The following is a 14,436-nucleotide window of genomic DNA, read 5'->3' as shown; positions in this document are numbered from 1 at the left end:
AGGTCCCCTCTGAGGGCGCATCCGGATTTCAAGACAGGAGGTGAAGTCCCGACCCGGTGTTTCCAGGGGAAGCTGCGGGACCTGGGCTGTTTCCGGGAAAGACAGTTTTTGAGGGCAAATCAGTTTGGGAAACTCCTTCCCACGTCTTCTGCATAGAGACCCTGGCCTGGTGGTGCCGACCTTGTCCAGTCAGAGGCGGGTCTTGTTTAAAAGTCTGATCCTCAGGGTCTCCTCCTCCCCTCCCTCCTCCCCTCCCTCCTCCTCCCCTCCTCCCCTCCTCCTCACCCCTCCTCCCCTCCTCCTGACCCTCCTCCCCTCCTCCTGACCCTCCTCCCCTCCTCCTGACCCTCCTTCCCTCCCCTCCCTCCTCCCCTCCCTCCTCCCCTCCTCCTCCTCTCCTCCCCTCCCTCCTCCCCTCCCTCCTCCTCCCCTCCTCCCCTCCCTCCTCCCCACTCTCCTCCCTTCCCTCCTCCTCCTCCCCTCCCTCTTCCTCCCCTCCTCCCCTCCCTCCTTCTCTCCTCCCTCCTCCCCTCCCTCCTCCTTCTCCTGTTCCTCCTCCCCACTCTCCTCCCGTCCCTCCTCCCCTCCCTCCTCCCCTTCCTCCCCACCCTCCTCCCCTCTCTCCTCTTCCCTCCCTCCTCCCTGCCTCCTCCCCTCCCTCCTCCCCACCCTCCTCCCTTCCCTCTTCCCCACTCTCCTCCCCTTCCTCCTCCCCTGTTCCTCCTCTCCACCCTCCTTCCCTCCCTCCTCCTCCCCCTTCTCCCCTCCCTCCTCCCCACCTTCCTCCCCTCTTTCCTCTTCCCTCCCTCCTCCCTCCCTCCTCCCAGCCCTCCTCCTCCTGCTCCTTCTCCCCACCTTCCTCCTCCTCCTGCTCCTCCTCCTCCCCTCCCTCCTCCCCTCCCTCCTCCCCTCCCTCCTCCCCTCCCTTCTCCCCACCCTCCTCCCCACCCTCCTCCCCTCCTCCCCACTCTTCTCCCCTGTTCCTCCTCCCCCTCCTCCCCTCCCTCCTCCCCTCTCTCCTCTTCCCTCCCTCCTCCCTCCCTCCTCCCTCCCTCCTCCCTCCCTCCTCCCCTCTCTCCTCTTCCCCCTCCTGCTCCTCCTCCCTCTCCTGCTTCTCTTCCTTCTACCCCCTCCTCCCTCTTTCTCCTCCTTCCTCCTCCTCTCCCTCCTCCTGCTCCTCCCCTCCTGCTCTTCTCCTAATTCTTTTTCTTCTCCTAAATCTTTTGTCTGACTCTGATCCTTTCTCTCCTCTTTCTTCCTTCCCAAGAGCCAAGGCAGGAGGTGAGGTGCTCCCATCAGGAGCCCTGACCCAGGGAGGGACTGGACATCCCTTAGGCTCTGTTCTCAATCGCTTGGTCCCCCACAATTCCAGAACAGAGCTCCACAACCCCAGGCCCACCCTTGGGCTAGTGAACTATGGCCCCGTCCATGCCCTCAGCCCCCCAGGACACCTTGTCTGTTGGCCCCCGCCCCTGCAGCAGGACCCTGTCCCCATGGGTCCATGCAGCTAGCTGGTCTTCCTGCCTCCCCCCGCCCCCGTAAACTTGTAAAAGAGCATGTGCAGGCAGCATGGCGTGCATCCCGGCACCCCGTTTTCTAGCTGTGTGTCCTTGGTGAATGACTTGACATCTCTGAGGCTCTGTCCTTCCAGGCTGTGGGAGGATTGAACCTGATATGTGTGTAAACACTCCCTGCAGGGCGCTGTGCTTGACCTTGAGTTTGCTAGTTTTTGCTTCCCGCCCCTCACGTCTCTAAGACCCCTGGACCTTCTCCTTCCCACCCCCCAACTCCAGCAGGCTTACTTTATCAGTGCCACTAGTGTTTGTTTTTTTTTTTAAAGATTTTATTTATTTATACAAGAACCGGGGTACAGGCCAGATGTGCAGGGGGTGAGAGGATTCACCAGAAACAGAGCCGGGAACAGAACAGGCAGACTGAGGAAATACACCGCTGAGGGGAGCAGCGGGAGAGACAGGAGAGTTCTGCGGTGCCATGTGGGTTTCTCCCTAGCCTGCTGGGATCGAACCCGCACTACAGAGGCTGCGGACAGCTTCACAGCGCTGCGCTCAACCACCTGCGCCACCGGGGAGGCCCAGTGTCGCTAGTGTTCACAAGTGGTTTTAATTTTTTTTTTCAAGATTTATTTTTATTTGTTTATGCATACAAGAACTGGGGTGCAGGCCAGAGGTGTGGGGGGTGAGAGGATTCACCAGAGACAGAACGGGCAGCAAAACAGGCAGATCTACTGAAATACACTGCTGAGGGGAGCAGCGGGTGAGGCAGGAGGTCTGCTGCGCCATGTGGGTAGCAACCTGGCTGGAGATCGAATTCAGGCCCAGTGGCTGCGGACAGCCCCATAGCGCTGAGACCTAACCCCTGGGCCCCCAGGGAGCCCTGATTATAAGTTTCTTGTGGACTCGGCACCGTGCAAAGCCCAGTGTTCTTGTCTAGATGTCCCTGTCACTTGACTTGGTTTGTTGCACGTCACTCCCTGGGCCGCCTTCCCGGCAACAAGTTGTCTCTCCTCCTGGCTGACAAGCATTGCTGGGGGGTGTCTTAGCCTGACCCAGGACTGTTCTTGGAAGTTCTCTGTGGGACCCCAGGGGCCTGCAGGGCAGGGGCAGGGCCATCACCCCCTTTGGACCAAAGCAGGAAGGGAAGTGGTAGTGCTGGGCTGGGGTCCACCACTCCTCCGTCGTGGGCTTGGCCTCTGTGCCCTGACTTTTAGCCCCAGGTTTCCTGAGGACCCACCATGGGTGGGCTGTCTTGTCTGTGGGGTGACAAAGAGGGAGGAGCTGGGGCTGCACTTGCACATTGTCACTGGCATTCATGTTGGGCAACTCGGGGCAGGCAGGGGAGAGGAGGGAGAGATGGCTGAAGGCAGAGGGAAGGGAGGAAGCGGGGAGGGCCGAGGAAGACCTTTACCAGAGGGGGCCCCCCAAAGCTACCTTTGCTTTCGGCACAGGGTGGGCGGCTCGTGGCTCCAGAGAGGCCTTTGTCCCTCTACCGCAGGCACCTGGCAGCCTGGGGGCTGGGCTTTCTCGGCCGCCCTGTTGGGCAGGTGCCTGGAAAACCCAGGTCTCCCCGCTGCGGAGGCCCTGTCACTTCACCGTGTCCTCCAGGCCATGCCAGGTCCAGGGCTCTGGCTGCCAAAGGCCAAGGGGTGGGCTGGGTGTGAGGAGCCCAGGATGCCTGCGGTGGATGCCGGGAGCCCATCCCTGCGTCCTCAAGGCATCCCCTGCCCGTGAAAGTGAAAACAAATGGGGTGATCTGTGGGATTTCAGTGCCTGTGTGAGCCCAAAGGGCCCTTCCACCGCCAGGCGACCTTAGCCTTGGTGATGTCACTTTCTGATGAAACTGGGGGCCTCGTAATGACTAGAGCCCGAGGCCGGGTTCAAGTCCAGTTCTTGCTCCCTGACTGGCGGTGGGGTTGGGCCGACATGAGTTCTTCCCGTGCCTCAGTTTCCACCTCTGTAAAATGAGGATGACAACACCTGCTTGGGGAATGTGGAAAAGGTGAAGACAGGAGGGGGCGCCCCCAGCTTGGGTCCACGCCAGTCGCGCCTCCCGGCCCCCCCGGGGCTGCGGCCCTTTCCCCAGCGGGGTGGCTGACACGCCTGTGCACGGAGGGGCCAGGCGCTTCCTGTGACGTGCCTGCGAGGACTGTTGTTTCTGTCTCGCTCCCTGCCAAGGGCAGGCGGTAGGCCAGAGTGAGACCGTGTCCCGCAGGTGCGGAGGGAGGGCTGCCCCCGGCTCTGCCAGGGCTCTGGCTCTCGCTGCGTGAGCCTGGGGAGTCAGCGGCCCCCTCTGGGCTCGTCCCTCTTCTGGGCAATGAGGGAGTTGGCCTCTGACACCTCCGGGGACGCTTTCAGGTTTACTGTCGGGGTCTGGCGGCTGTAGGAAAAGGCCCGTGTTTGGGTGTGTCCCCAAGGCGCCGCCCAGGTGCACAACTGCTGCCCCATTAGTGTCGCTGAGTCTCTGACCGGGGCAGAACCCCCTGGAGGCCCTGCCCCACTTCGCCTCTCCTGGAGGGCCTGTCCCCAGGCCTGGGCCGCGTTGTCTCAGCTCCCCCTGTGGGGGCGGGACCCACCCACGGTTTGCCCCTTACTCGATTCTTCTAAAACACACAGACTGGCCTGTGCTCACGGGAGACTCGCCTTCAGATCACGGCAGATCAAATGCTCCCCCTCCCGAACCCTAGGCTCAGAACCCCCGTCTTCAGCCCCTGGGGACCCTCAGCTAGACCCAGCCAGGGCGGCTGCTCCCCGGCCTCTGAATCTCCTCCACCACCTCGTGGCTGCCTCTTCTGGGCTCGGGGGTGGAGGTCACGTCCACAGAGACGCCCTGTGGTTCGGTCCTCAGAACCGGGGGTTCTTCTGGCAGCCCCCGCCTTCCCTTCGTAGCGTCGCTGCAACGCAGGACCCGTGTTTATGGTCTGTCTCCCCACAAGGACGTTGGTTTCGTGAAGACTCGGTGATCAGCTGAGTGCCTGGCACACGGGAGGCACCACAAATGAATGACGACAAGTGGGGAGCAGGGGTGTGGGGTGGGGAGAGAGCGAGGAGGCTGAGGGCCGGAGGCAGGAGACTCGCCCAGGGTCTCTCACGGGGCGGAGGCGGGCGTCTTGGCTCCCTGTGCAGTGCTCTTCCTTCCCGTGGCGCGGGGGCTCCTGGAGGGGCAGGCTGGGCTTCCTGGGACCTGGGCAGGGGAGTGGATGGGGCCTGAGCCAGCTCCCCGCAGTTCCACCCCTTCCCGGGCGGCAGGAAGGACGGGGCAGATCTGTCAGCTTCAGACACTGCTGCCCCAGGGGACCCAGCCCTGAGCCCAAGGAGGCCACGGCAAAGGGGGGGACAGGAAGCTCTCGGGTCTCCCCCCTCCTGCCCCACCCTCCACCCCCTTTTCTGGCTGGAGCTCGCAGCCCCAGGCTTTGGCACTGGGGGGACTGGGGCGGGGAAGCGGGGGTGGGGGGACAGAAATCCCATTTTGGCCAAATGCCTTCCTCCCCCGCTTCAAGCGCCGGGGGCCTCGGGGTGGCGACTGCCCTTCAGCCCCTGGAGAGCGGGGCCGGGGCTGGAACGCTGGAGGAACAGGGAGAGGGCACTGCCCGCTGCAGCCCTTCCTGTGGGCCGGCCCCCCGCGGACCCACCCGCCGCCCCAGGCTCGGCTGGGCTGGGAATGGCTGCGTGACCCGGGGTGAGGCCCTGGCAGCCCCTGGTCTGCGCGTGGCCGCGGTGGCGAGCTGGCCCGGCGTCTGCTGCCCGGCCGTTTCCCGGCACAAATTGGGGCGGCAGCTGCTTCGAGGGCCCGCGGGAGCTGCTGGAGCCGGTGGCGTCTAAAGCCCCTTCCTGGCCTCAGAGCGCCCGCCCCGAGGGCAGACCACCCCCCGGGGCTGCTCACCGCTGTGTCCTGAGCAGGCGGGAGCTCAGGAGGCGTGTGGGGTGCAGGGAGCAGCAGGTTGGGGGGACGGGGGCCCTCGACAGCCCGACAGGGGCTGCCCCCTCCCGCTTCCCCCTCCTGCCTCCACTTCTCCCTTTCAGCTCTGGCCTCTGCCGCTGCTCCCGACCCATTTCACGCTCTGCCTTGATTTCCTTCTCTGTCCACAGCCTCCTCTCTCGGGAGCCCTGGCCCTGCCCTCAAAGTCTCCCCCCACCCCCATGTCTCTCTCCAGGCTTTTCTCTGCCTCTGCCCCTCGCCCCCGCACCCTCGCCTGCCCTGGCCTCACCTGTCCTCATGGGCCCCGGGCCCCCAGTGGGTGGAGGGTCCTGGGACAATGAGACAGGAGAGGCCACAGCCTAGAGAAGCCAAGATTTGTGCAAAGGAGGGCGCCTGTCCTGACCTTTCAACTCCTCCCCCGGCCCCGGCCCCAGGCCACCTTGCCTGGACCTCCACCGGGCCTGGTCATCCTGCTGCTCCCTCGAGCCTCAGCCCAGCACCATCTCCCTCCTCCTATTTCCAGCTTGGCTTCCCTCCCCTGCGGCCGCTGGCCCTGCTCCCCAGGCGCCGGGCAGGGCACTGAGTGGACGGCCCAGGCAGGTATGGGGGGATGGGTTCAAGCTGCCCAAAGTGCTTGCAGCTCCTCCCAGGACAGGAGACGAAGGTCTCGGCCCTGGCCACGGCTTGAGCAGCGGATGCACGAGCCCCTTCGGGCAGGAGCTCCTGTGCCCAGGGGTGGGATTTGCTTGGGCCCAAGCAGGCCTGCCAAGGGGGCAGCAGCAGGGCCAGGCTGCAGAGGGCGAGTGGAGCAGGGCGGTGGGGGATGTCCAGGCACTGGGCTGGGTCCTTAACACCCCGGGGACAGCTGTCCTGCTCTCTGCCTCCCTGTGCCTCGTTTTCCCCATCTGAGCAGTGAGGGGCTGGCCTGGATGGCCCATGAAGCTTTTCCCGCCCCCACTGTCTAAGGTGGTGGCTGTGGGGGCAGGTGGGATGGGGCGAGGGGATGGTGGCCTTGACGCCATGTAACAGAGGCACAGAGGCCTCTGGTCTCTCCTCAGTGACCTGTCTGCACAGGTGTCCTGCCTCCAGGCCCTGTTAACCCTCTCAGGGCCAGGATGGAGCAAAGGGCCTGAGCCTCTCAGCTGCCCCTGGCACGGCCCGCCCTGGGGGCTGAGGCTCTAGACTGGGCCTGGGGAGACCTGGACACGCTACAGCCCAGGAGAGAGGCCTCCGGCCGCCAGGCCTGGCTGAGGGCCTCGGGTCAGCGGGTCAGGCTCCCGGGAGGATGGGGTGGTCTTGCCTCCGTCGTGGGGACACCATTCCAGGAGCTCAGGGCTGGAAGAGCTGCTGACGCCCCCAACTCCCTCCTGTGGGCCCACCCCCAGCGGGCCGTGGCCTGGGCGTGGGGACCTGCGGACGGCAGCCAGGAGAAGGGTTAAGTCAGGAGCTCTGGGGATGGCTTTGGCCGCAGCTATCCCTCCGGGAGAGGAGAACAAGGGGCCCATTCTGTGTGTGGGAATTAATAGCAAAGAGTCATCTGGGGTGTCATTCAAGCCCTGATCAGCTCCCAGAAGGAATGCGAGAGGGGGAGAGAGAGTGCGAGAGCCGGGTGGGGGCCTCGGGCGGAGATGTCAGAGGAAGGGCATTAGGGTCCGGCTGGTAACGGGAGCCCTCCCTTGCAGGTGGGTCCGTGGACCTAAGATGGGATCCCGCTCTCCTCATTGATGTGCCCTTTCCCTGCTCAGGGTGGAGACCCTCTCCTGTCCTTCCCTCGAGGGTGTCCTGTCCTGTCTCCCCTCATTCCCAGCACTCTCCACTCCCCGGTGACTGCCTCCTGGGATCTGGAGCCCGGCCCAGGCTGTGGGCCTGTCAGGGCGGGTGACGGGCCTGCTCTCCTGGGCACCCCCATCTGCCCCCATTTGCCGAGGCATCCTAGGTGTTCCCTCTGGGAACAGCCCTGGGGCTGGCGCTGTGGGGTGCCAGCTTGGGCTCTCGAGCAAGCGCTCCCCATCCCGGGCTCCAGGGCTCCAGCGGCCTGGCTCAGGTCCGGCTCAGATGCCTTCCTGCCAGGTGACCACAGGCACCTTCAGGGGCCTGCGTGTGGGCACAGTGGGCACAGCAGCCCCCTCCTCCCCCATCGGCGTCAGCCTAAGCCTGGCCCACAGGCCTCCCGAGGCATCTTGAATGTCGCAGCCTGAGGAAGGGCTTTGGAGAGACTCCTCGTCAAAGCCCTGGTTTTGCAGCCATGCCTGCCCCAGGTCATCTGCCTCTCAGCCCAGGGCCTGGCTCTACCATGGGCAGCCGGGCGCCAGCCAGGCCTGGGCTGTGTGAGACAGAGACCTCGAGGCGCCAGGCGGGAGCAAAGGATGGAGCTCTGAGGTGGTCCGAGCAGGGCGCCCACTTCCTGCCCGTGTGGGGCAGAGCCCCGGGGCCTCCTCTGTAAAGTAGGGTCCTTTAACACTTCCCTGGCAGCTTGTCCTGAGGCAGAGAAGGCAACAGGTATGATGCGCCTGACACAGCAGCTCAGCAGCTCCGGTCTGCTGTTACTTCTCTTGTGGCCATTGTTGTGATGGAGGTTGGCCTCCCCTGCCCTTGGGTTGATGGGCGTGTCTGTAGCTGCTCCTGCCCGTGGGGAAAGCGCAGGAATCCCACCATGTCCCTCGGCCATGGAGGGGGCGTACTTCCTGGCTCCCACACCTCCCTCGTGCCAGCACCAGCTCCACACTTGGTGACTCGCCTGCTGGTCCTATAAGATGTGGTGCCTCTTCTATGACAGTGTGGGGTGGGGCAGAGTGGTCAGCCACTCTGGGAAGCTCCGGGCCTCAGTTTCCCCCTCTGTAACATGGTCAACCTTCTCGCCGTGGCAGACAAGGGGCAGATTGAAGCCACAAGAGTTCTTAGAGTTTGTCCAGCTATTCAGATGGAGAACAGGCCTTGGAAAGAGCAGGGCCTTCCTGAAGCGAGTGTTGGACTGGAATCCAGTGCCTGCCCCAGGTCATCTGGCCTGAGCTCTGCCTCTAGAAGCCAAGGGGGCCTGGATCACCCCTTCCTGTAGCTGGGGTGGGGAGAGGGTCAATGGAGAGAAAGGAGGTGGGGCCTTCTATAAACTGTCAGGTGCTCTGAGAACGTGGGGGATTATTAGGAGTGTCATTTTGGGACCCGTTTTAAGCATGCTGGTGCTCTGGCCTAGAGAATCCCAGAGGAGGATGTCAGGGGGCTAGGCTGTCCCCACATCTTCTACAAACCCTGTGTAGGGCTCCAGGCTGGCTGTGCCCCCAGCTAAGAGGCTGCTGGACAGAGGCCTCCCTGAGGGACAGGCTCAACATGGGTGAGAAGTGGGGCAGCCCAAGGCCCCCACTCCACTTGGGGGCTGTGGCAGCTGTTTGAAAGTGACACTCTTCAATGTCAAAGTGAAAGGTGGCCCAAGGAGGTCCCGCCGTCCCTGCTCTGGCTCGGTCCCTGCCCTCAAGTGGCTCATAGCCTGGTGACCTTGGCATCCGTGATTTTAGCTCTGGTGCTAACCCAGGAAGCATCTATGAGCTTGTGCAGGGAGAGGATGTGGAGCTGACCCGCGGCCCAAAGGTGGAGTGGAGACGGAGGTCTGTCTCCCCTGGCGGCAGGGAGTGGACAGGGAGCAGGTGAGCAGTGAGGGCTGACAGAGGCAGCCAGGGAGGAGCTTGGAGTCGACAGTCCTGGGGTCACCTCCTCACTGTGCCAACCCTTGCTTGCAAGCTAGTTCCCTGGGCAGAGCCTCCGTTTCCTTATCTGCTCAGCAGGGATGACAGGATGTGTCGTGCGGCCCTGTGGGAGGTGAAGGTGGGTGCACAGTAGGCTGCTGACTGCAACCCGCCAGCACTCAGACTCACCTGAACAGGGGTCGTGGAGAACAGTTCTAAGTAATAGAATTTTTTTACAGGGACAGATTCAGAAATAATTATGAGTTGCTTTGTATTCATTCATAGAAAACTACGATTTTCAGGAGAACTCAGAAATGTACTTGTCCCACGGGCAGTGTCTGGGTGCCTGCTCCTTGCTGGCTGGCTGCCGGCGCAGGGACACAGGAGAATCAGACACTGAGGAGGAGCCAAGCTGGGGAACACCCGGTTCACTGCACCCCACGTGGTCAGTGCTGGATGGAGGTGGCAGGCGGGGATCTTCTTAACCTGTGGCAGGGGAGGCTCAGGGCCTGAAGGCTCTTTATTGGCCCATAAAAATGTTTGAGACCTAAAGAAAAAAACACCAGCTTCAAAATATATGAAGAAAACAGCAAAACAGAAATCAAAATTTCTAATGAAAGTCACAAAAACCCTTTAAAACTTATTTATTGGCAAATGATTATATTTATTTATAATGTGATACTTTAATATGAATGAGTCCCTCTGGATAATATGATCCTATGTCTCAGAGGCTGAGGGTGCTCTGCAAAGGGAGCTGTGCCTGGGACAATCAAGGAGGACTTCCCAGTAGAGGTGATATTTGGGTCAAATGTTGAAGAGCTACATTTGAACAGTGGGGAAAGTAGCCTAAGGGTAAATGAAGCAAAGGAGATGCAAGAAGATAGGAACAGAGAAAGGAAAGCAAATGGGGCTTGGGAGATGTGCAAGGTTGGAATGCAAGATATTTTGGACTTAGAGTGTGAGGCAGGGGAGGGTGGGTAGCAACAGGGTCAGACTTGAAAAAAATGTTCGCTCCCAAAGCATCATGGTAGATGCATGGTTGATGGGGAGGGAAGGGAGCTGCTGAAAGAGACTGAGGACAGGGAAGCCAGTCAGGAGGCTGCGTGTTAATCCTGGTGAGAGATGATGTGCACCTGTGCTGGGTCAGGGCCAAGGTCGGGGGAGAAGAGGAGGAGAGATTTGAGACCCCGTCAGGCAGAGGCTGCAGTGAGAGATGATGGAAACAGGTGGCAACACCAACACCTGCAGTTCCCCAAGTGCACTCTGTGTGCCTGGCCTTGCTATGATGTGTCTTTTGGCTGAAGCTTCCTAACCTCCCGCGTGGAGAAAGAGATGGGCAGACTTCACTCACCCAAAATCTGCATCACGTGAAGCTTCGACTAACTAGAATCCTCTGTGCCCTGCCCTTAAAAAAGCAATGCCAGAAAACATAGGTGAGGTATATTCACTGAAAACAAGTTAGGAAATCTAGAGAGACAAAGAGAAGAAAGTGAAACTTACTGCTGATCTTGGGGTCCAGAGAGTGGTAACAGCTTGGCGCGCAGGTTTCCAAATGCGTGTGGGGCCGTATGTGCATCTGAGCCCATAGAGCCGCATGGCTGAGGATTCAGTAGATGAGCCCGTCTGTAGGTGGAGGAGAGAGGAGATGTTTGGAGGCATCTGAGCCCCTGCATCTATGTCCTTCCGTGCTCGGAGTGTTTGGGTTTACGTCACTTCATGGTCAGCAACCTGTTCTAGATTCTTATTTTTTGTTCACTTGATGGGAAAGAAGCAGATTAAAATCAGGTGCTTCAATTTTTTTGACTCTCCTGTTTTTCTGCTTCACTGATATTGATGCCGTTATTTGGTGCATAGGTATTTATGTTTGTGTAGCTTTATTATGTTTTGCTTGTAAGTTTATAAGATCTACTTCCTCATGACACTATTTGACCTACAGTTAACCTTGTCGGATCATGGGGTTGCAAGCTCTGCCTCCACTTTGACACTCACTGTGAGTGCAAGGCCTTGGGCAAGTCACTAAATGTTTCTAGTCTCCATTTTCTCTCTCTCTTTTTTTTTTAAGATTTATTTATTTATGCATACAAGAAACTGGGTACAGGCCAGAGGTGTAGGGGGTGAGAGGATTCACCAGAGACAGAGTGGGGAACAGAACAATTGGATTGACTGAAGTACACTGCTGAGGGGAGCAGCAGGTGAGTCAGGAGAGGTCTGTTGCGCCATGTGGGTCGCTCCCTGGCCGGGACTCGAACTTGTGCTGCAGTGGTTGTGGAGAGCTTCATAGGTTGCGTCTTAACCCCTTGCACCACCGGGGAGGCCCTCAAATCTCCATTTTCTATGAAAGAAGCTATAGCAATGTCACGGGTCGTGGGGATACTCTGAAAGTAATATATGTGAACACCCACTGTGGAGTCTTGCATCATGTTGGGCTGGAAGATTTCAGAGCAGATGCTGACAGCGTCCGTGGAGTGAGAGACTGATCACAGTGCCAGGAGGGACACACTACTTCTACGCAAGGGCCTGGCACAGGGGTGGTGGAGCTTGGAGGACAGAGGCAGGAAGCCTAGGGGCCATCAGGGACAACTTCTGAGGGTGCAGGAACTGAGATAGAGAGGGTGGCTGGAGAGGGTCATCTGCTAGAGGTAGTCCTAAGGCAGGGCATGTATGTTGGTGAGGGACTGGGGGTGGTCCATGTGGCTCCCAACTCAGTGGGAGGATGCAGGCCAAGAAGAGACTGGCGAGTCTGCAAGGCCAGATTCTGGTGGACGTTTGAATGTCAGCTGCAAGAGCCTGGAACCCTAATGGGGAACTAGGAAGGGTTTCAGCTTAGGGGCCCAGCTAGTTCATCCTGGCCTCGGTGGGGGCAAGACCAAAGGTGGAGAACAGGATGCTAGGCTGGGGGCGGGTGGCACTGGACACATCAGGATGAAAGGAAGCTGGTGACTGAATAACTTGTGCAGGTGGTGGGGCGAGGCGCTGCCAGGCAGAGGGGGGCTTGGGAGGAGTGACGCTATCACCCGAAGTGAAGAGACCAGAGCAGCAACCATCCAAGGGAGGCCTAGAGACAGCTCCCTTCCCTGATGGGTTTAAGTACAGAGCTTAGATAAAGACAGACCTTAGGAACTTGAGTGATGATTTGGCATAACTGTAGTTTCCAAGAGTATGATCCATTTTATTTTTATTGATTTATTTTTTAAAGGATAGAACTTTTATTTTTTATTATTTTTTAAAGATTTTTTTTTTTTTTTTTTTTTTTTTTTTTTTTTTTTTTGGCGAGTCAGGGTCTCGCTATGTTGCCCAGGCTGGAGTGCAGTGGCTATTCACAGGCGCGATCCCACTACTGATCAGCACGGGAGTTTTGACCTGCTCCGTTTCCGACCTGGGCCGGTTCACCCCTCCTTAGGCAACCTGGTGGTCCCCCGCTCCCGGGAGGTCACCATATTGATGCCGAACTTAGTGCGGACACCCGATCGGCATAGCGCACTGCAGCCCAGAACTCCTGGACTCAAGCGATCCTCCTGCCTCTGCCTCCCGAGTAGCTGGGACTACAGGCGCGCGCCACCACGCCCGGCTATTTTTTAAAGATTTTTAAAATTTATTTATGCATAGAAAAACTGGGGTGCGGGCCAGAGGTGTGGGGGGAGGTGAGAGGATTCACCAGAGACAGAGTGGGGAGCAGAACAGGCGGAGCTACTGAAATACACTGCTGAGGGGAGCAGCGGGGAGACGGGAGAGGTCTGCTGCACCATGTGGATCAGTTGCCTGTCCAGGGATTGAACTCAGGCTGTAGTGGATGGATCGAACTCAGGCCGTAGCTTCATAGCACTGAGACTTAACCCCTGTGCCACCAGGGAGGCCCCTATGATCCATTTTAATATTTTACTTTTACTGTATTTTACAAATATTAGCCTATACAAGACTGGTATTAAACATTTTGAATCTGATGCCAAGCAAAGCCAACGAAAGCAAAAATAAATGGGACTCTCCAACTAAAAAGCTTCTGCACAGCAAAAGGCATCATCAAAAGTATGAAAAAGCAATCTACTGAATAGGAGAGAATATTTGCAAATCGTGTGTCTGAAAAGGGGTGAATGTCCAAAACATATGAAGAGTTCAGACACCCCAATAAGAGAGAAACAAATAATCCAATTCAAATTTGGGCAAAAGAGCCGAGTAGACATTTTCCTAGGGAAGCCGTACAGAGGACCAGCAGGTACGGAGAAGGCGCTCCACATCCCCAGTCGCCAGGGAAATGCAGATGAAGAGCCCAACAGGAGACCACTTCACACCCGCCAGAATGACCATAACCAAAAAGACAAATGCTAGGGCCTCCCTGGTGGTGCAAGGGGTTAAGTGTCAGCAACTACTGCAGCACGAGTTCGATCCCTGGCCAGGGAGCTGATCCACATGGCGCAGCAGACTTCCGCTGCCTCAGAAGAAGAAAATGAAAATGCTAACTTCTTGCAGCATTATGACAATAACCAAGATAGAGAAATAACCTAAGTGTTCTGCAGTGGATGACTAGGTCAAGCATCACGTTATGTGGATGCCATGGAATATTAGTCAGTCATAAAAAAGAATGAAGCTTGCCATTTGTGACCTGGATGGACCTCAGGGGTATTATGCCAAGTGAAATAAGTCAGCAGAGAACGACAAATGCTGTATGCTCTCACTTGTAGGTGGAATCTAAAAATAAAACAAATCAAAACAAACCCAAAGATACAGAGAACAGATTCGGGCTTGCAGGGCAGGAGGTGGCCAGATAGGCAACAGTGAGGTGACTGGCAGGGGGGAGGAGGACCCAGCTTCAGGGACCCATGTTCAGGGACAAGAGTCCTGACCTGTGAGCATGAGGTGGGGAAGGAAGGAGCCAGGGAACTTGGGATCACCTGGCAGGTGGGGACCCATGCAGCCGAGACTGGCGCCTGCATCTGTGGTGACGGGGGGAGCAGTGCCCCAGGAGTTCTGGAAGTGGGCTGAGGATGGAGCAGGTGCCCCGAGACCTCTGGCTACTTCAATAACAAATGCCCAGGTGACGCGGCGGGCGGGGAGCTCTGGGGGGCCCGAGCTCTGTCCTGAGGACATCTGAGTCACAGCAGGTGTGGTGGGGCACCCATGACCCCAGCAACAGGGCTTCAGCCCCCCCCAAACCCAAGCAGTCTGTGTGGCACATGTTCCCCAGGTGTGTTTCCGCAGTCCCTCGCCCCCTGTTCATAGTCACTTGTGGGTCACAGACCCGCCTTCTTTCCTTTTCGGGCAAGGCAGAGAGGAAGGGGTACCCAGAGATGAAGGGTGAGGAGGTTGGGCTCCAGTTTCTGGGAGGAGTTGG

The sequence above is a fragment of the Talpa europaea genome, assembly GCF_964194135.1.
Source record: "Talpa europaea genome assembly, chromosome: 15".
Classification (NCBI taxonomy): Eukaryota; Metazoa; Chordata; class Mammalia; order Eulipotyphla; family Talpidae; genus Talpa; species Talpa europaea.
Note: the sequence above shows the minus strand (reverse complement) of the source record.